The sequence below is a fragment of the Pinus tabuliformis genome, chromosome 9 (genome assembly GCF_031772625.1).
Source record: "Pinus tabuliformis cultivar Carrire ecotype Pingquan chromosome 9, CPIR1, whole genome shotgun sequence".
Classification (NCBI taxonomy): Eukaryota; Viridiplantae; Streptophyta; class Pinopsida; order Pinales; family Pinaceae; genus Pinus; species Pinus tabuliformis.
In genome coordinates, this window is record NC_142307.1 from 1,629,507,562 (window position 1) to 1,629,528,727 (window position 21,166).

Genomic DNA, 21,166 nt, shown 5'->3' on the forward strand with positions numbered 1-21,166 from the left:
TTTCAGCGCAGTTCCCGAAGGGGCTACCTGCGCTGAAGGTCAAACAGGTAGTGTTCCACCTACGCTGGACCAGTCCTGCCTTGTGCTGCTGGGGTTTCCTGCTGTGTCTTGCCTTGTTTTCACTCTTGTTTTTGTTGTTTGTTACCAGTCAATAGGCCTATCTGTAACCAACTTTCCTTGTCACTATTCTGCCTCGGTTGTATAAAGAAACTGTGTTTGTTCTTTGTGTATTTCTTCTACATTTACAGTTTCCCATAACGAAAGTGAACTAGTCTTGTTGTGGCCTCTTAGATCTAGACCTGTGATAAAGTGTCGTTTTGATCTTAAGAGTTAGTTTGTCTGCTGTTCATAGCTGATTGAGCTTTTACTTTCGTCATATGGTTTGAATTTATATATTTCTAGTGTCAAAACAAGTAAATCTTAAGGTGTCTTTTGATTTTGGACAAGCTTGTTTGCTTTCGCTTGGAATTGAATTCAAAATTATACAACAGCTTTCTTTTTGCATTTCACCAACATTAAGAAAGAGAAAAGAAATACTTGCATTGTGCATGTGCATTATGACAGTTTGCATGTCGATTTAGGAAAAGTGCATTAGTGTGTGCTCTATGATCTGTGTGAAAAGGTGTTATCTTTCTTTTCCCTCAGTAGTTAAGGTTTTCAAAGTTGAAAGATTGAAAAGCTTGCTTATCATCTTAGACTGCATTTAGGAGTGTTACTATACATCTCGTGGTGATCCATAAAGGCAAACTGCTAAACAAGATCAACCTTAAAATAAATTGAATTTACATAACAACGCATTGAAACATAATGCAAACACATAGAGGTCTAAGCTAGATATGTGTTCCGGCGTCGTTAAACGTGATATCTTAGAGTTGAGTGGTTGGGTGATTCCTCCACGGTGAAGCGATAAGTATCAATATGGACTTGTGCTCCCACGTACCGTCGCGTATATATTGGGAGACCCCTATAGGAACAAATCCTTTATCCATAGGAAACCGTGTCGGCCGCCCTACTGATCGCAATGTAGTGAACACAGCATTCACGAAGATCGACCACTCGTACCGTAAAACGTATTCTGTGGTTTTGCGAAAGGTTTGGCACACCCTCTGCCTAGAACTCCAGAGCAGTTTCTTTTGGCCTTTTTCAAACTCTATAACTGAAAAAGTCCATCCGAGCATTTATCACTTCGGGCTCGTTAAAACATCGAAGGAGACTAGAGTCATCTTTAGCTTTTTCTCGACTCTTAAAAAGGTAAAAAGCAAGTTGTGTTTAAGCGTCGTTATAAAATTTATTTTAAACGGAACATAATCACCTCCTATTTCCGCGTTGATCTTAAGTTGAGAACATGGAACGCCCCAACCAAGGAACTCCACATGATGGAAATCCTAGTCCATTCTCCTCTTGGGGAGAAGTTGGTGCGCCCCACATGGCCACATTGTCACTTCCAGGACTAAAAATTGGCCTGCCTATTTGGCTATTCTCAACTAATGTAGTTCAGACCACCATGGTTCCTGAACAGTCGAGTCAACTGTTAGATCAGTCTAGAGCTGCCCACCAGCCTTCCACTTCTTATAACTCTTCCTCTAATCCTCCATCTTCGCAAGGTGGGGCTGGCAAAAGCCAAGCTCCCATGGAGAAGAAGGAAAAGAAGAAGAAAGAAAAGAAGAAGAAGGAGCCTAAGGCGGCTGGGGGCAAGCAAAAGACATCTGACAAAAACCCACACACAGCATAGACCGGGCCTAAATCGCCATGTGTCATATGTAGAGGAGACCACTTCCATAAAGATTGTCCCTGTATTCCCCGGATACTAAGGGACCGGTCACCTCGTTTGCACAATTCGAGAGCATCAACCTCTGATAGCCATGTTGATTGCTTACCGCCAACCAGCGAAAGTGAAGGTTCAAGACGAAGAGGGGGAACAAGATCCCCCTGCAGACTGTGTGAAGGTGGTCACGCCATCCACTGTTGTCCCTTCTTAGACGAAGCGAAGAGAGTTTTGGAAGATTTCCCGGTTTCACCGGTAATACTTCCTCCTGGATACAAAAAACTCGTGCAAAGTCCTTCGTTGGTTGAAAATACAGCTGGCCCGCTCAAGTGGTCAGCTGAAGCGTCAGTCATTGAAAATGAACCTACTAAATCCAGACCAGATGAAAGTCTAAAGGTCGATACGGCAGTTGACCCGGTTCTTCCTTCAGAGGTTTCATCCTCAAGTGACACCCTCACTGAAGAGAAAAAAGATGACACCATCCAGATTCTTTTCATCAACACAGATTCTGACGAGCATCAGGGCAATGTGCCCATTCCTTTATCGCAGGGAGAAACATCGTCAGGGTCGTATCCGGCCGTGTATTCGGTCCCACCACCAAGCAACCTGGTTGTGTCCTTTGATTGGAACCAACTAGGCAGACCCCGGTTACCAGCCAATATACCATTCAGAATCATTGTCCAAATTTACAGAATGGTAATGGCTGGAACTATCATTGATGAAGGGGCATCTGTGAGTATCCTTTCCTCTATTGCTTGGAAAGCACTGGGTTCCCCGGCGCTTTTGCCTGAGATGAGGAATCTCTCGGGTTTTGATAAAGGAATGAGTCGACCGTTAGGGATCCTCCCCAATGTGCCTGTTACATTGAAAGGGAAGACCGTTCAAATGAAAGTGATGGTCGTTCAAGGACCCTTGGATTATAACCTACTCCTTGGACGAGACTATATATATTGCATGGGAGCTATAGTCTCCTCACTCTTTAGAGTAATGTGTTTTCCACACGAAGGAAGAATGGTCAAGCTCGTAGACCAACTTTCATTTCCGGGATCACGCATCGCAAATAGTCAAATACCAACCCTCAATGGTCTATTCACCCAAGAAATGTCTCCACCACCAGTCCTCCTTCCCGATGAGTGCGAGTGATTCGGAAAGATGGGACTGGAACCCAGGGGGCATGCATCCTGGTCTGCTTCGGGCAGAGGAAACCCTGGGTGTAAGGTAGAATTTCCGCGAAAGAATATGACTAGTCCGTACCCCGTCCGAAAGAAGGAAGAGGGGTTGTTCTGGAACAGGATTCTTTTGTCAAAGTTATGTGTTTGATGATTTCTAGTCATTCACCGTTGTCTAAACAGGTAGGCAATACCAAAGAGATTCCTTTGCGGCAGCAAATTGTAACCATCTTTGGGTAAAAGGCAAGCCTCACCCATTAAAACTAATGTTTTGAAGGATAAGTAGGGGCAGCCTCCAAAGAAAGAGATTCCTTTGCTGCAACAAATTGTAACCATCTTTGAGTAACCTAATGATAGACATCGCCGAAGAAAGAGTTTCATTTGCGGCAGCGAATAAAACCATTTTTTGGATAACCTGAAAGAGGCAAGCCTCACCCATCAAAACAAATGTTTTGAAGGATAAGTAGGGGCAGCCTTGAAATTGTACCTTATACCTGGGGGCATGCAAACCTTTTGGAGTGTAAACAAAGAGCGGTCATTTATCCGGTTTTTGGATTGATCGTTTCCTAACTTACATAAAGAAAGGATGTGGGGCAAAGGTCAAAATTTTCCAAATTAGGAGCATAGCTTCGTGAGATAAAGCTCCATAAAAAATAGCTATCTCACAAGAGACATTTCTTATCTTATGACTGGTATATCGAGCAGTTTTACCGCGGAATTTATGCTCGTTAAAAAATAGAAAAGCGAGATCCGAGCAGTTTTAGCGTCATAGTTCATGCTCGTTAAAAAATAAACATAAGCTTTTGAGCAGTGTTTTGGTGCATTCAAGCTCTTTAAAAAATGAACCCAGTACCGGTAAATAACCATTGTGATCGTAAATTTATTAGCCATAAAAAGCCTTGGTCTTGTTTTGCACCTGCCACCTCCATTCCATTTGGCCAATCGTTCACCTCCATATGATTGTTTACCCATTTTGAGGAACAGCTGTGAAGAGTGATTTCACTTAGCCATCCTTGTGACACTGCCGTGATTGGAAAATTCCAACCTGTACCTGGAATCTGCTGCTATCCCTGTTTATCACTCGATCCTCAAAAGACGAGTCTTCTTTGAGCTCTTTTCTCCTGACTCATAAAATATGAAAAGTTTTCCGAGTTTTGGCCTTCCAGCTCGTTAAAGTGACCGGAAGAGCTATCCCTCCTCTAGATTTTAATCTTTTTGGACCTGAGGGATTATTACACAAAAAGGTCGAGCTCTTGTTTTATTCGGCTCGTTAAAATTATCGAAAACTCATCCCTTCTGTATTGTTTTATACTTTTTTGGACTTAAGGGATTAGATGACGAAAAAGGAATTTTGGAGTTAACTTTCTGTACCTTTTTAGACTCTCTAAAAATGAAAAGGACCGAGTTTTCCTTGTCGTTAGACTCGTTAAAATGATTAAATAGCGACAAACTTGTCTTTAGACGAGAACGAGTTTCCCTATCGCTAAGCTCGTTAAAACATAGCGATGGGCTTGCCCGAAGGGTAGGTTATAGAACAAGCATATGTTATCCTCCTCAAGCTTGACAAAAATAAAGAGGTACTGGTCAGAAATGACTGGGGAAAAATTGGGAGAACCTCAAAGCTTTAATGGTAGCAAGTCACTCTTGAACATGACACTTTGTCCTCCGTATCACATCGGGTTGGGTTGTTTCATTCACCGGTCTCATCACCATGGTCCTCGCCAAACCATCCACATTTGGGGTAATGCTACCGATCCATCACATCAGTGTCGTTATATGTTCAAGAGATGTGTTCAGAAAGAGTCAACCGTGTCCCATCCACTACCATACATCATCTTTCATCCGCCCATGATCACCACCCTGAATCATATTTCACAGATTGTTTTCACCTCCACTAAAATCATTAGCTCCGTTCCGTGTCACTGATGTGGGATTCATTAAGGCCCTCCTTTGACGGATCGCTTCTTGTCGACTTCAGCTCATTATCCAAGAAGTTGATCTAGGAACAAAACCCCCAGTACTTTGAAGCTTGCATGCCTCAATGGCAAGTTTCTCACTTCCGGCGACAAGTATACATCAATGACCTTCGACCAGAAGATTTTGCGTGGTGTTCAACGCCAAGTCCTTTATTCACACCACGTGAATTGTACTGCAGTACCTTGAGGGTCATTGTCATTATTGGTGATTCCTCTCGCGCTTGTTAACGGTTTACATTATTGACCGGTAATCAAGCGATGTCTTTCCATGTTCGACTTCAGTGCAATTCTCACATGGGTCGACTTGTACTTAGAGTGAAGATCGAACAAGTTTGAAGACCCCGGATCTAGTTCCATCCATCCGGGCTGCGATATATATTCAGGAAATATAAAGACATTTGTTATGTACATCATTGCAGCAGATGATCATCCTACTCCAAGGATGATAATTTTAGCAGAGAATTATCAGTCTACCATCAGACGATCGTTTGTTCTATGTACCAAAATGAATTTATAAAGCTGAGCATGGGAATGCCCGCCTCAGCTAGATCATGAAAGCAGAACAAAAAATAATGTATTGTATTGTATCTTATTACAGGGCACCTCTCAGCGATTGAATGAACTTCAGATCCTCCTGATAAAGCATTTCACCCGATAAACGACCTCATACTTTAGGGGGCAACTGTTATAGACATTTTTGTGCCTAACAGCATGAAGCATGAAATGTCAATAATCTGAGGGATCCAAAGTCCCTAAACATGTTGTTCTTACCCCTAGAGGAACAAGGTCAACAAACCACAGCACTGAAAATCAGTTCTCCACCTGAAAACACTCAAAAACAAGCAGTTTCTGGATCATGTCAGCTGCTCCACTGAGCATCTGCACTGAATGTCAACTGCTCCACTATGTACCTGCGCTGAATGTCAAAACTAATGAAGGCTACCTGCGCTGGGCGAGATTGGCCAAGTGGCACAGTCATTCTGCAAGGTGTCAACTGCCCAGGAAGCTTCCAAACTAACACTTGGGTCAAGGAATTCGCCTTGTGATGAGTAAGAGGGTCTTGATCTCCAAGTGGAAGCAAGAATCTCCAAGTGGACTCAAGAACTAAAGATTAACTAAAGTGGGAGAGGACACTAGTCAGCTTCATGCCAGCCTCAAGCTGACTCATCCTTTCTCCAAATCTCCTATATATAGAGCTCTCTCATGAGGTCTAAGGAGGCTGGAACTTTGTGCAAGTAAGGAAGTGTTGTTGGTTTGTGTATAGAACTATTGGGTGATTGCTTGAAGGAGGTGAATAGGAGATTTCTTTCTGCTGGGAGGTGTTGCTGGATTGGGCCTCTTATGGTTGTAACCCTCTCAGAACTTTACTTCTTCCATTAATAAAGTATTTGAGGTTCTTCTATATGCATGTGTCTTTATGGTGAATAGATGCTTGTATATTTGATTTATGTTAATCCCTGAATCGATTATGGATGTATGCTTCTTGTAGTTTCCTTTTCTTGTGCTTTTACAGGATCTTTGTGTAGCTGGGCCGGTGAAAGAGCAAGGAGCTAGGAGCAAGCAGCAAGGAGTGAAGACTGGATCGACTATTAAGCGCAAGATAACGGTTAGTAGATCGTCCTTCTCTTCTCTCTCCCATCTCATAAAGAAGTAATCTTGAATAGCTTTGCATTCAGTTGTTGCTGAGGTACTATCACCCTTAGAGTGGGACAGGGTCATTTCGTATTGGATACTTTTCCCAACAACAAGTCCCTGACGTGGCGAAGCTGGTGATAAAAGCTCTGGACAACTGTGATTTCGCAAAGTGTGGCTTGACTCACATAGAGGAGAAGAGGCCCTAAATTTCTATAAACAGAAAATCTCGCATCTTACTCTTAGATTCACTTTTCCTCATTTTTGGTAACGATGACAGCCGTGTTGTTCAGTCGGATGTCAAGGATTCGGCCCGGAAGATTGCTAAGGCTTGGAGAAAAGAAATTAAATTTGATAAGTATACGGTTTCCACCGGTAAGGGGGATCTTAGGGCGTTCCTGAAGCTCTTGGCTTCGTTTAAAATCGCGGCAGATTACCCGAGGGATGAGCTTTGGGGTTTACTGTTTATTATTTCGAGCAGCTTCTACCTCGACTTTTACACTGTTGTTATGGAAGCACATGGCAAGCACAGGGCTTAAAGCGCGTCATTCCTGCTTTTGCAAATGCTGAAGACAAAAGACCCACTGTTGAAGTATTGAAGGAGAAGGAGCACGGGGCTGTGCCTGAACCAGGAGCCATTGTTACAGCGAGAGTCACAAAGGTGATGGCAAGATTGGCCACAGTGAATATTATTTGTGTTGGGACAAGGGCAGTGAAAGAAAAGTTTACAGGTACTGTGAGACAACAGGATGTTCGAGCAACAGAGATTGACAAGGTTGATATGTACACATCATTTCGCCCTGGGGATATAATCCGAGTAGAATTTCTCTCTCTTGGTGATGCACGGGCGTATTACCCCTCTACAGCTAAGAATGAATTGGGTGTTGTATCTACAGAAAGTATTGCTGGTTCAGCAATGATCCAAATCAGTTGGACAAAGATGCAGTGCCCTTTGACAAATCAAATAGAGCGGTGAAAGGTTGCCAGGGCTATCTGATATGTAGCAAGAAGCTTTCGTATTTTGACACAAGGTTTCACATTTCTTTGATTGATCAAATCCATGCTCATATCATTCAAACTGGGTTCCAGTCTAATGTAATTGTTGGGAGTGGCCTTGTTGACATGTATTCTAAGTGTGGGAGTATAGAGGAAGGTTCCCAAGTGTTTGATGGAATGCCAGAGAGAGATGTAGTTGCCTGGAATGCAATGGTGGCAGGTTATGCTCAGAGTTCTCGAGGTAGGGAGGCCATAGAAATATTTCGCCAAATGCTGCCGGTGTACAATAACTTGGACCACATCACCTTTGGTAGCATTCTCAGTGCATGTGCCAGTGTAATGGACCTGGAACTGGGCATACAGATCCATGCTTATGTCTTCAGAACTGGATTTGAATTAAATGTTTTCATAGGAAATGCCATCCTTCATATGTATTGTAAGTGTGGGAGTGTTATAGACATTTTTGTGCCTCGCAGCATGGAGCATGAAATGTCAATAATTACAGGGATCCTCAGTCCCTAAACATGTTGTTCTTACCCCTAGAAGAACAAGGTCAGCAAACCACAGCACTTCCCATCAGTTCTCCACCTGAAAACACTCAAAAACAGGCTATTTTTGGATCATGTCAGCTGCTCCACTGAGAAACTGCGCTGAATGTCAACTGCTCCTCCTTGTACCTGCGCTGAAAGTCAACTCCAATGAAGGCTACCTGCGTTGGGCGAGATTGGCCAAGTGGAACAGTCATTCTGCAAGGTGTCAATTGCCCAGGAAGCTTCCAAACTGACACTTGGTTCAAGGGATTCGCCCTGTGATGAGTAAGAGGTACTTGATCTCCATGTGTAAGCAAGGATCTCCAAGTGGACTCAAGAACTGAAGTTTAACTAAAGTGGGAGAGGACACTAGTCAGCTTTATGCCAGCCTCAAGCTGACTCATCCTTTCTCCAAATCTCCTATATATAGAGCTCTTCTATGAGGTCTAGGGAGGCTGGAATTTTGTGCAAAGCAAGGAAGTGCTGTTGGTTTACAGTTAGAGCTATTGGGTGATTGCTTTTATAGAGGTGAAGAGGAGATTTCTTGCTGCTGGGGAGGTGCTGCTGGATTGGAGCCATTGATGGTTGTAACCTTCTCAGAACCTTTTACTTCTATCAATAAAGCTTTGAATGTTCTCCTATATACTTGTATTGCATTGATGTATTGTATTTACTTGTATATCTGATTCACTCTAATCCATGCATCAGTTATGAGTACATGTTTCTTGTAGTTTCCCTCTCTTGTTTGTGCAGGATCTTTGTGTAGCTGGGCCGGCAAGGGAACAAGGAGCTGGGAGCAAGGGACGAAGAGAGAAGACAAGATCGACAAAAGCGAAGGATATCGGTTGGTCAATCTTTTCTTCCTTCTCTGTACTTTCATAAAGGAAAATATCAAAGCTTTACTTTCAGTTGTTGCTAAGGAACTATCGCCCTTAGAGTAGGGATAGGGTCATTCCGAGTCGGATACTTTTCCCCACAACAAACTGGCGACTCCGCTGGGGAGCCTAGTATCTTGTTGGTGTTTGTAGTATCTTTGCTATTCATTTCCTGAACCAAAGAGTACCAAATCGAAAAGCTTTTGACTATATCAAAAGCGAAGTAGAGGGGCTGCTACTCTTGCTCATTTTCTGAGCAGATTCATGATTTGAAGAGCTGATCTACAAAGACTCTTGTTCTCTTTGTGATAGCTTTTCATCCTCTTGATCATCCCTTAGCTTGTACTTGACCTATAGCTTTTTATTTCAGCAAAAACAGTGAATTTTTGAGCTTTTTATGACCCGGAAATCCTTGTAAATGCAACTCTCGTGTCTCAGTGCAGGCTGTCCACAGGCAGTCTGCATTTCAGCGCAGGTACTCCCTTCGGGAACTGCGCTGAGAGTCAATTTGACAGACCAGAGCCTGCGCTGATCCAGTTAGGCTATGTCTTCCTGAGGTTTCCCACTGTGTCTTAGCCCTGTTTTCACTGTTATTTTGCTGTTGATTGCTTGTCATTGTACTTGCTGTAAACCAACTTTCCTTGACATTATTCCGCCTCAGTTGTGTGATGAAACTGTGATTGTTCTTTCAGTATTTCTTACTTCAGTTACAGTTTCCCATTGTGAAAAGCAAACCAGTATAGCTGTGGCCTCTTAGATCCTGAACTGTAAAAGTGTCTTTGTGATCTTAAGAGCTAGTTTTGTTACTGTTCATGGCTGTTTGAGTTTGTTTGTTTTTCATTTTGTGGTTTGAATCTATACATTTCTAGTGTCTAAACAAGTCGATCTTAAGGTGTCTTTTGATTTTGGACAAGCTCGTTTACTTTCGCTTGAAATTAGATTCAAAGTTATACAACAGTTTCCTTTTTGTCTTACATCAACATTAAGGATAAAGAAAAGAAATATCTGCATTGTGCATTTTGCATTTGACTGTGTGCTTGACGATTTAGGAAAAATTTGCATTTTAGTGTGTGTTCTATGATCTGTGAGAAAAGTTGATATCCTCTTTTCCCTCAGTAGATTAAGGTTTTCAAAGTTGAAAGATCGAAAAGTTTTGCTTCTCATCTTAGATTGCATTTAGGAAGTTGTATATATACATCTCGTGGTGATCCTTAAAGGCAAACTGCTAAGCAAGATCAACATTAAAATAAATCCAATTTACATAACAACGCTTTGTAACATAACGCAAACATCTAGAGGTCTAGGTAGAGATGTGTTCCGGCGTCGTTAAACATAGTGACTGTCGATCTCTACGAAGGTGGGTGATTCCTCCTGAGAGTCGGTGGCACTAATACGGACTTGTGCTCCCACGTACCGTCGAGTATATATTGGGAGACCCCTATAGGCAATCATCCTTTATCCATAGGAAGCCGTGTCAACCGCCCTACTGATCGCGATGCAGTGAACACAGCATTCACGGAGATCGACCACCTGTACCGTAAAACGTATTCTGTGGTTTCGCGAAAGGTTTGGCACACCCTCTGGCTAGATCTCCAGAGCAGTTTCTTTTGGCCTTTTTCAAACTCTATAACTGAAAAAGTCAAACCGAGCATTTGTCACTTCGGGCTCGTTAATACATCGAAGGCGACTAGAGTCATCTTTAGCTTTTTCTCGACTCTTAAAACATGAAAAAGCAAGTTTGTGTCTAAAAGCGTCGTTAATAAAATTTATTTTAAGCGGAACAAAATCACCTGTTATTCCCACGTTGATCTTTCAGTTGAAAAGTATGGAGCCCACCAACCAAGGAGGCAACCTTGGCGGAAGTCCAAATCCCTTCTCCTCTTGGGGAGATGTTGGTGCGCCTCATATGGCAACATTGTCACTTCCAGGATTGACAATTGGCCTACCTGTATGGCTCTTTTCAACTAATGTAGTCCAGATCGCCACTAATCCTGAGCAGTCGAATCAACAGTCAGAACAGTCTAGAACTACCCACCAGCCTTCCACTTCTTACAATACTTCCTCTGATCCTTCATCTTCGCAAGGTAGGGCTGGCAAAAGTCAACCTCCCAAGGAGAAGAAAGAAAAGAAGAAGAAAGAAAAGAAGCAGAAGGAGCCTATGGCGAAGGCAGCTGGGGGCAAGCAAAAGACAGCTGACAAGAACCCACACACTGCACCGACCGGGCCTAAATCGCCATGTGTCATTTGCAAAGGGACCCACTTCCATCGTGATTGTCCTTGTATTCCCCGGATACTAAGGGACTTGTCCCCGAGGTTGCACAATCCGGTAGCATCAACCTCTGATAGTCATGTTGATTGCAGTCCGTCAACTAGCGAGAGTGAAGGACGAAGAGGGAGACCAAGATCACCCTGTGTATTGTGTGAAGGCAAGCATGCCATCCACAAATGTCCATTCTTAGATGAGGCCAAAAGAGTTTTGGAAGATCGTCTGGTTTCACCGTTACGACTTCCTCCTGGATACCAAAAACTCGCGCCTAATCCCTTGATAGTTGAAAATCCAGTTGACCTGCCCAAGTGGTCAGCTGAAGTGTCGGTCATTGAGAATGAACCTGCTGAATCCAGACCAGACGAGAGTCTAAAGGTCGAAACGGCAGTTGACCCGGTTCTTCCTTCAAAGGTTTCATCGTCCAATGACTCTGTCATTGAAGACCCATCTTCAAATGACACCGTCGCCGAAGAGTCATCTTCATGCGACACCCTCGCTGAAGAGAATAAGGATGACACCATCCAGGTTCTTTTCATTAGCACCGACTCTGATGAGCGTCAGGGCAATGCACCCATTCCTTCATCGCGGGAAGGAACATCATCAGGGTCATACCCGGCCGTATATTCGGTCCCACCAGCAAGCAACCTGGTTGTATCCTTTGATTGGAATCAACTAGGCAGACCCCGGCTACCAGCCAATATACCATTCAGAATCATTGTCCAGATCTATAGAATGATTATGGCTAGTACTATCATTGATGAGGGGGCGTCTGTGAGTATCCTTTCCTCTGTTGCTTGGAAAGCACTGGGTTCCCCCGCGCTTTTACCTGAGTTAAGAAATCTCTCAGGTTTTGATAAAGGAACCAATCGACCATTAGGAATCCTCCCCAATGTGCCTGTTACATTGAAAGGGAAGACCGTCAATTTGAACGTGATGGTCGTCCAGGGACCCTTGAATTATAACCTACTCCTTGGACGTGACTATATTTATTGCATGGGAGCGATAGTCTCCTCACTCTTTAGAGTAATGTGTTTTCCACATGAAGGAAGGGTGGTCAAGCTCGTAGACCAACTTTCGTTTCCGGGATCTCGCATCGCAAATAGTCAAATACCATTCCTAAATGGTCTGTTCACTCAAGATTCGCCTCCACCCCCAGTCCTCCTTCCCGATGAGTGCGAGTGATTCGGAAAGAAAGACTGGAACCCAGGGGGCATGCACCCTGGTCTGCTTCGGGCAGAAGAAACCCTGGGTATAAGGTAGAATCTCCGCAGAAGAATATGACTAGTCCGTACCCCGTCCGGCGATGGAAGAGGGGTTGTTCTGGAATAGTATTCTTTTGTTAAAGTTATGTGTTTGGCAAAAGAGTCATTCACCTTTGTCTAAATAGGTGGGCACTGCCCAAGTAGGAATTCCCTTATTGCAACAAGTAGTAACCATCTTTGGGGAAAAGCAAGCCTCACCCATTAAAACAAATGTTTTGAAGGATAAGTAGGGGCAACCTCCAAAGAAGGAGATTATATTGTTGTGACAGAGGGTAACCATCTTTGACTAAGTCCCAATGATAGACATCGCCGAAGAAAGAGATTGATTTGCGGCAGCAAATAGAACCCTCTTCGGATAATAAGTAAGAGATGGCGGTATCTCGAAATTATACTTTATACCTGGGGGCATGCAAACTTTTGGAATGTGAGCGAGGGACGACTATTTATTTTTTTAAATTTTTAGGTCCTCCCTTTAAACCTGTAGGTCTAACCCTTTAAACTCGTAGGATTAGCCAATTCCGACCTTGCATGAAGAAAGTCTGTGGGGCAAAGGTAAAAACTTGCCAAAATTGGAGCATAGCTTCGTGAGGTAAAGCTCCTTAAAAAATAGCTATCTCACAGGAGGCGTTCTTATTCGATGACTGGTATATCGAGCAGTTTTAGCACATAGTTCATGCTCGTTAAAAAATAAACGCAAGATCCGAGCAGTTTTTAGGGGTTAGACCTATAGGTTTAAAGGGAGGACCTTAGCTACAACCTTTTTAACCCATTTTCAATTACCGATAAGGTATGAAACGGGAACAGAACTCCTTACCAACTTCAAACAGACAACGGCCACTCATATATCTGATCATATACATGAATGGCGACGTCGTCGTAGGATGGTAAAAACATATGTTCCCGATCAGCTATTAGCTGAATGGTTTATAAAGTCATTACTTCCGGCCATAATGGAAGATGTGGCCAAGGGGGGAGTCGTAACAGAAGAGCAAGTTATAGCTCGTGCGCAATATCTAGACTTGGTTTATACTCAGTCTGGGACGCTCTACGACAAAATACCTAACGCCCCTAGACCGGAATTCTCAATTCCTCCTCCTCCTAAATCAAACAATGACTCTCACGCCGGCGATGACGTGATTGGCAAGCACAAAATTTACAGTCAAAATGCAAATGAAAAACTTCTTGCCTCAGAAGTAAATGCCATGTCGACCGACAAGGGCAAAAAACTAAAGCAACTAGGGGGCAAGAAGAAAAAGACAGGAAGAAAAAGGAAACCCCCGACAGGGTGTCATATATGCGATGAGGATCATTGGACGAAATATTTTCCACATATAGCTGAAGTTAAGAAACTCTTCAAGAGTTCAAAAACCCCAGCAGTATTGACTGATCCGTTTCCTAATCCAAGTCAAAATCTGGTTGCTAATCAAAATGCTTCCGGATCCCAAGTGCTTATGTTGTCTACCTCAAAGCAACAGAATAATGCTTTGACAAGGAGTAAAGATTACGGGAATCCAAAGCTGTCGAACAACAAGGTTAATGAACGACCTAGTAGTTCAACAACAACTTTGACCGAAGTTGTGCCACCCATCGTTCCTGAGCCAATGATAAAGTCGCCAAAGGGAGTAGTACACAAATCGACATTTAATCCTCGTGCCAAAGGAGCACAGAATTATAATATAGTAAAGGACCTGGCCCAATCGCCGTCCACTATGTCGACACTTGAAGTACCACAAAATTGCCCCTCCCAAGAGCAAGCTTTATTATCAGCAATAGGTGGGATTGGCCCAATGGATTCCAATCTTGTGGCCTCTGATCATAAAGGATATGACCCTCAGTTACCAGCTCAACTAGCTTTCCTTATTCAAGTGAAAGCCCTCAACAAAACTGTTCATCGAACAATTATTGATGAGGGGGCATCTACATGTCTTATGTCGATGAGTTGCTGGAAAGATTTAGGCTCACCACCCTTGTCGAAATCGTCAACGACGTTAAAAGCATTTGATGGATGATCATACACTCCATACGGGATTTTAAGTAACTTGCAAGTTGAACTGGGGGGCAAAACAGTAGGAATTGATGTTGAAGTAATTGATGGAAACCTCGATTACAACATCCTACTAGGAAGGCCCTGGATCTATGCCATGGCCGCGGTTGTGTCGACCTACTTCAGGAAGATTGCATTTCCCTTCCAAGAAGGAATTACAATCGTTGACCAACAAACTTTTCTCCCCAACAGTTCACAAGTTACAGGAAGCATTCCAATGATCCATGGAAGGAATCATTTGCTTCAAAATATCGGAATAGGTCTCCTAAAAGACCCTGCCTTAATGGGTACTTTCGCCCTACCGCCTCCAAGTAATCTGGCGGGAGTGGCCACGGTGGAAACCTACAAAATGAAATCTAATCCAATCTTCTGGTTGGATTCGGAAGATTCCTAAATATTTTGTCGGCTTCGAGGATAGTTCCTAACTCATGTCAACCTCGTTAAAAAATGAAATAAGGAGTCCTGAGGACGGTTCTAATCTTGTGTCAACCTCATTAAAAAATGAAACAAATCCCCAAGGTAAACCTTCATTCCAACCACTAAGATGAATGCAATGAAGCTTGGGGGGCACCCTCCTTTGACATGCGTCATTATGATGCTGGGGGCATGCAAAAGAATCGAGCAGTTTTTGTGCAGAAGTTCATGCTCGTTAAAAAATAAACGTAAATTGTGAGCAATCTTTCCCTAGCAGTTCAAGCTCATCCAGAAAAAATGAACCGGTAAACAACCTCGAGAAATGTAACCTTTGAAAGCCATATTAAAAGCCCTTGGTCGTGTTTATATGCCATCACCTCCATCCGTTCATTTGGCCAATCGTTCACCTCCATATGTTTGTTTACCCATTTTGAGGAACAGCTGCGAAGAGTGATTTCACTTAGCCATCCTTGTGACGCTGCCGTGATTGGAGAATTCCAACCTGTACCTGGAATCTGCTGCTATCCCTGTTCATCACTCGTTCCATTGAAAGGGAAGACCGTCAATTTGAACGTGATGGTCGTCCAGGGACCCTTGGATTATAACCTACTCCTTGGACGTGACTATATTTATTGCATGGGAGCGATAGTCTCCTCACTCTTTAGAGTAATGTGTTTTCCACACGAAGGAAGGGTGGTCAAGCTCGTAGACCAACTTTCGTTTCCGGGATCTCGCATCGCAAATAGTCAAATACCATTCCTAAATGGTCTGTTCACTCAAGATTCGCCTCCACCCCCAGTCCTCCTTCCCGATGAGTGCGAGTGATTCGGAAAGAAAGACTGGAACCCAAGGGGCATGCACCCTGGTCTGCTTCGGGCAGAAGAAACCCTGGGTATAAGGTAGAATCTCCGCAGAAGAATATGACTAGTCCGTACCCCGTCCGGCGGTGGAAGAGGGGTTGTTCTGGAATAGTATTCTTTTGTTAAAGTTATGTGTTTGGCAAAAGAGTCATTCACCTTTGTCTAAATAGGTGGGCACTGCCCAAGTAGGAATTCCCTTATTGCAACAAGTAGTAACCATCTTTGGGGAAAAGCAAGCCTCACCCATTAAAACAAATGTTTTGAAGGATAAGTAGGGGCAACCTCCAAAGAAGGAGATTATATTGTTGTGACAGAGGGTAACCATCTTTGAGTAAGTCCAATGATAGACATCGCCGAAGAAAGAGATTGATTTGCGGCAGCAAATAGAACCCTCTTCGGATAATAAGTAAGAGATGGCGGTATCTCGAAATTATACTTTATACCTGGGGGCATGCAAACTTTTGGAATGTCAGCGAGGGACGACTATTTATTTTTTTAAATTTTTAGGTCCTCCCTTTAAACCTGTAGGTCTAACCCTTTAAACTCGTAGGATTAGCCGATTCCGACCTTGCATGAAGAAAGTCTGTGGGGCAAAGGTAAAAACTTGCCAAAATTGGAGCATAGCTTCGTGAGGTAAAGCTCCTTAAAAAATAGCTATCTCACAGGAGGCGTTCTTATTCGATGACTGGTATATCGAGCAGTTTTAGCACATAGTTCATGCTCGTTAAAAAATAAACGCAAGATCCGAGCAGTTTTTAGCGCATAGTTCATGCTTGTTAAAAAATAAACATAAGTTTATGAGCAGGCTTCCCTTCAGAGTTCAAGCTCATTCAGAAAAAATCCCGGTAAATAACCATTGCGATCGTAAATTTATCAGCCTGATCGCAAATTTATCAGCCTTAAAAGCCTTGGTCGTATCCATCACCTCCACTGTCATTTGGCCGGTCGTTCACCCCCATATGTGTGTTTACCCATTTTGAGGAACATCTGCAAAGAGTGATTTCACCTAGCCATCCTTGTGACACTGCCGTGATTGGAAAATTCCAACCTGTACCTGGAATCAGTTGCTATCCCTGTTTATCACTCGTTCCTCAAAAGACGAGTCTTCTTTGAGCTCTTTTCACTGACTCGTAAAATATGAAAAGTTTGCCGAGTTTTGGCCTTCCAGCTCGTTAAACGACCGGGAGAGCTATCCCTCCTCTAAATTTTAATCTTTTTGGACCTGAGGGATTATTGCACAAAAAGATCGAGCGCTTGTCTTGTTCGGCTCGTTAAAAATACCGAACACCCATCCCTTCTGTATTGTTTTATACTTTTTCGGACTTAAGGGATTAGATGACGAAAAAGGAATTCTGGAGTTTATGTACCTTTTCAGACTCTCTAAAAATGAAAAGGATCGAGTTATCCTTGTCGTTAGACTCGTTAAATTCATTAAATAGCGACAAACTTGTCTTTAGACGAGAACGAGTTTCCCTTTCGCTAAGCTCGTTAAATCATAGCGATGGGCTTGCCCGAAGGGCAGGTTATAGAACAAGCATATGTTATCCTCCTCAAGCTTGACAAAAATAAAGAGGTACTGGTCTGAAATGACTGGGGAAAAATTGGGAGAACATCAAAGTTTAATAGTAGCAAGTCGCTCTTGAACATGACACTTTTCCTCCGTACCACATCGGGTTGGGTTGTTTCATTCACCGGTCTCATCACCATGGTCCTCGCCAAACCATCCACATTTGGGGTAATGCTACCGATCCATCGCATCAGTGTCGTTATATGTTCAAGAGAGGTCATTCTAGAAGTGTCAACCGTGTCCCATCCACTGCCATACATTATCCTTCATCCATTCATGATCGCCACCCTGAATCATATGTCACAGTTTGTTTTCACCTCCACTAAAATCATTAGCTCCGTTCCATGTCATTGATGTGGGATTCATTAAGGCCCTCCTTTGACGGATCGCTTCTTGTCGACTTCAGCTCATTATCCAAGAAGTTGATCTAGGAACACCCCCATCAGTACTTTGAAGCTTGCATGCCTCAATGGCAAGTTTCTCACTTCCGGCGACAGGTATACATCAATGACCTTCGACCAGAAGATTTTGCGTGGCGATCGATGCCAAGTCCTTTATTCACGCCACGTGAATTGTACTGCAGTACCTTGAGGGTCATTATCATTATCGGTGATTCCTCTCGCGCTTGTTAACGGTTTTCATCATTGACCGGTAATCAAGCGATGTCTTTCCATGTTCGACTTCAACGCAATTCTCACATGGATCGACTTGTACTTAGAGTGAAGATCGAGCGAGTTTGAAGACCCCGGATCTAGTTTCATCCATCCGGGCTGTGATATATATTCAGGAAATATAAAAGCATTTGTCATGTACATCATTGCAGCAGATGATCATCCTATTCAAAGGATGATAATTTCAGCAGAGAATTATCAGTCTACCATCAGACGATCGTCTGTTCTATGTACCAAAATGTATTTATAAAGCTGAGCATGGGAATGCCCGCCTCAGCTAGATCATGAAAACAGAATGAAAAATAATGTATTGTATTGTATTGTATTACAGGGTGCCTCCTCAGCACTGGAATGAACTTCGGACCCTCTAGATAAAGCATTTCACCCGATAAAAAGCCTCATACTTTAGGGGGCAACTGTTATAGACATTTTTGTGCCTCGCAGCATGGAGCATGAAATGTCAATAATTACAGGGATCCTCAGTCCCTAAACATGTTGTTCTTACCCCTAGAAGAACAAGGTCAGCAAACCACAGCACTTCCCATCAGTTCTCCACCTGAAAACACTCAAAAACAGGCTATTTTTGGATCATGTCAGCTGCTCCACTGAGCAACTGCGCTGAATGTCAACTGCTCCTCCTTGTACCTGCGCTGAAAGTCAACTCCAATGAAGGCTACCTGCGCTGGGCGAGATTGGCCAAGTGGCACAGTCATTCTGCAAGGTGTCAATTGCCCAGGAAGCTTCCAAACTGACACTTGGTTCAAGGGATTCGCCCTGTGATGAGTAAGAGGTACTTGATCTCCATGTGTAAGCAAGGATCTCCAAGTGGACTCAAGAACTGAAGTTTAACTAAAGTGGGAGAGGACACTAGTCAGCTTTATGCCAGCCTCAAGCTGACTCATCCTTTCTCCAAATCTCCTATATATAGAGCTCTTCTATGAGGTCTAGGGAGGCTAGAATTTTGTGCAAAGCAAGGAAGTGCTGTTGGTTTACAGTTAGAGCTATTGGGTGATTTCTTTTATAGAGGTGAAGAGGAGATTTCTTGCTGCTGGGGAGGTGCTGCTGGATTGGAGCCATTGATGGTTGTAACCTTCTCAGAACCTTTTACTTCTATCAATAAAGCTTTGAATGTTCTCCTATATACTTGTATTGCATTGATGTATTGTATTTACTTGTATATCTGATTCACTCTAATCCATGCATCAGTTATGAGTACATGTTTCTTGTAGTTTCCCTCTCTTGTTTGTGCAGGATATTTGTGTAGCTGGGCCGGCAAGGGAACAAGGAGCTGGGAGCAAGGGACGAAGAGAGAAGACAAGATCGACAAAAGCGAAGGATATCGGTTGGTCAATCTTTTCTTCCTTCTCTGTACTTTCATAAAGGAAAATATCAAAGCTTTACTTTCAGTTGTTGCTAAGGAACTATCGCCCTTAGAGTAGGGATAGGGTCATTCCGAGTCGGATACTTTTCCCCACAACAGGGAGCTTAGAGAAGGCACGCCGAGTGTTTGACGAAATGGTTGAAGAATAACCTCATTGCTTTCTTCTGGTTCTATAAATTCTCTTTCGTAGCCAGACATATTACGATAATAGCAGAAGCGAAAGGGTATTATTGTGTTATTGTTATTGTCGGTCGAGAGAAAAATGCAGTCGCTCCAGCAGAAAGCCGCAGAATGGAGCGGTGTGGCTCCAGAGGATGCATTTGCTATAGACGGCACTAACTTATATCTGAAGCTTGGGCACCAAACCTTCGTTGATCTCTCTATGGGATTCTACAACAGGGTCTACGCAGATGATCAACAGTGGTTTCAATCAATCTTTGCCAACTCAAGAAAAGAAGATGCCATCCAAAACCAATATGAGTTTTTTATTCAAAGGATGGGAAGTCCGCCTCTTTATTCTCAACGGAAAGGTCATCCAGCCCTTATAATGCGTCACAAACCATTCCCTGTCACAAGAGAAGCAGCAGAAAGATGGCTTCAGCACATGAAAAAGGCACTAGATAGTGTTTCCAAAATTACAAGATGTGGTTTTGTGGAATGTTATAATAGCTGGATATGCCCTAAATGGGCTTTAACAGTGCTTGGCTATTTAGCAAGATTGATACTTGGAATATTTGGGTTTATTGTTTCGGTGGCTTGGGTTGCGCACATTGTGTTATACATGTTGATCAATCCTCCTGTCACTCCCTTCCTTAATGAGGTTTTCATCAAGCTAGATTCTGTTTGGGGGCTTTTTGGAACTGTAGCATTTGCTTTCTTTTGCCTCTACCTCCTCCTTGCTGTGATAGCAGGGGCAATGGTTCTTGGCTTAAGGCTTGTTTTTATAACAATTCATCCAATGAAGTGGGGTGGAACATTGATGAATTCTTTCCTTTTCAATGTGGGGCTTATTCTTCTCTGTTCAATCAGTGTCATCCAATTTTGTTCCACAGCCTTTGCTGTGTATGCACAAGCAACTGCTGCTCAGGAGATATTTGGTCGCACTCTTGAATCCTTGCGTGGCATTTAATACCTTTACAAGTACAATGTGTTCCAAATAGTCTTTATTGTTTTGGTTGGTCTAACTTTGATCTATTATCTTGCTTTTGGTTGGAAAAAACGAAAACCAAGAGGAAGGCTACAACTCGCTAGTTAAAATGTGCAGTTCTTGAGATATCCTGTATGATGGAAGTTGCATGTTATTCTCTAGGTACACCTGCATGTCAGAATGCAGTGTAGGTATAATTGATTTGATAAGAACAGAAGGAAACAGAGTTGATTGTTTTCCTTGTATTAGAGTCAGTCCATCAACAACTAAACTTGAACATGATAATTTGGGCAGGAGGCACCAAAAACCTGGCCTTTTGGTGCAGTACATGAAGAATATCCATGCACCTGTATTAAGCACACCAGCAGTGAAAGTTGCAGTCCTATTGGTGTTCAGTGGTTTTGCTTTTGCAAGCAGTGCATTAACTACAAGGCTTCAACCAGGTTTAGAGAAACAAGTGGTACTTCGAAGAGACTCTTATCTCCAGGACTATTTGTAACTCGAGCTGCAAATGACTCCAATATTACACCAAATGGCATGCTTCTTTGGATTCAAACATTTTGAGGCAAATCAAGGACCAGTACACAGGTGGTAGTTTCCTATGTTTCAGG

The 21,166-nt window shown here is 43.0% G+C and overlaps 1 pseudogene; it reads left to right on the forward strand.

Moving 5' to 3' along the window:
* Positions 1-20,098: 20,098 nt before the first annotated feature.
* LOC149155067 (LIMR family protein At5g01460 pseudogene) lies at positions 20,099-20,750 on the forward strand (annotated as a pseudogene).
* Positions 20,751-21,166: the final 416 nt, after the last annotated feature.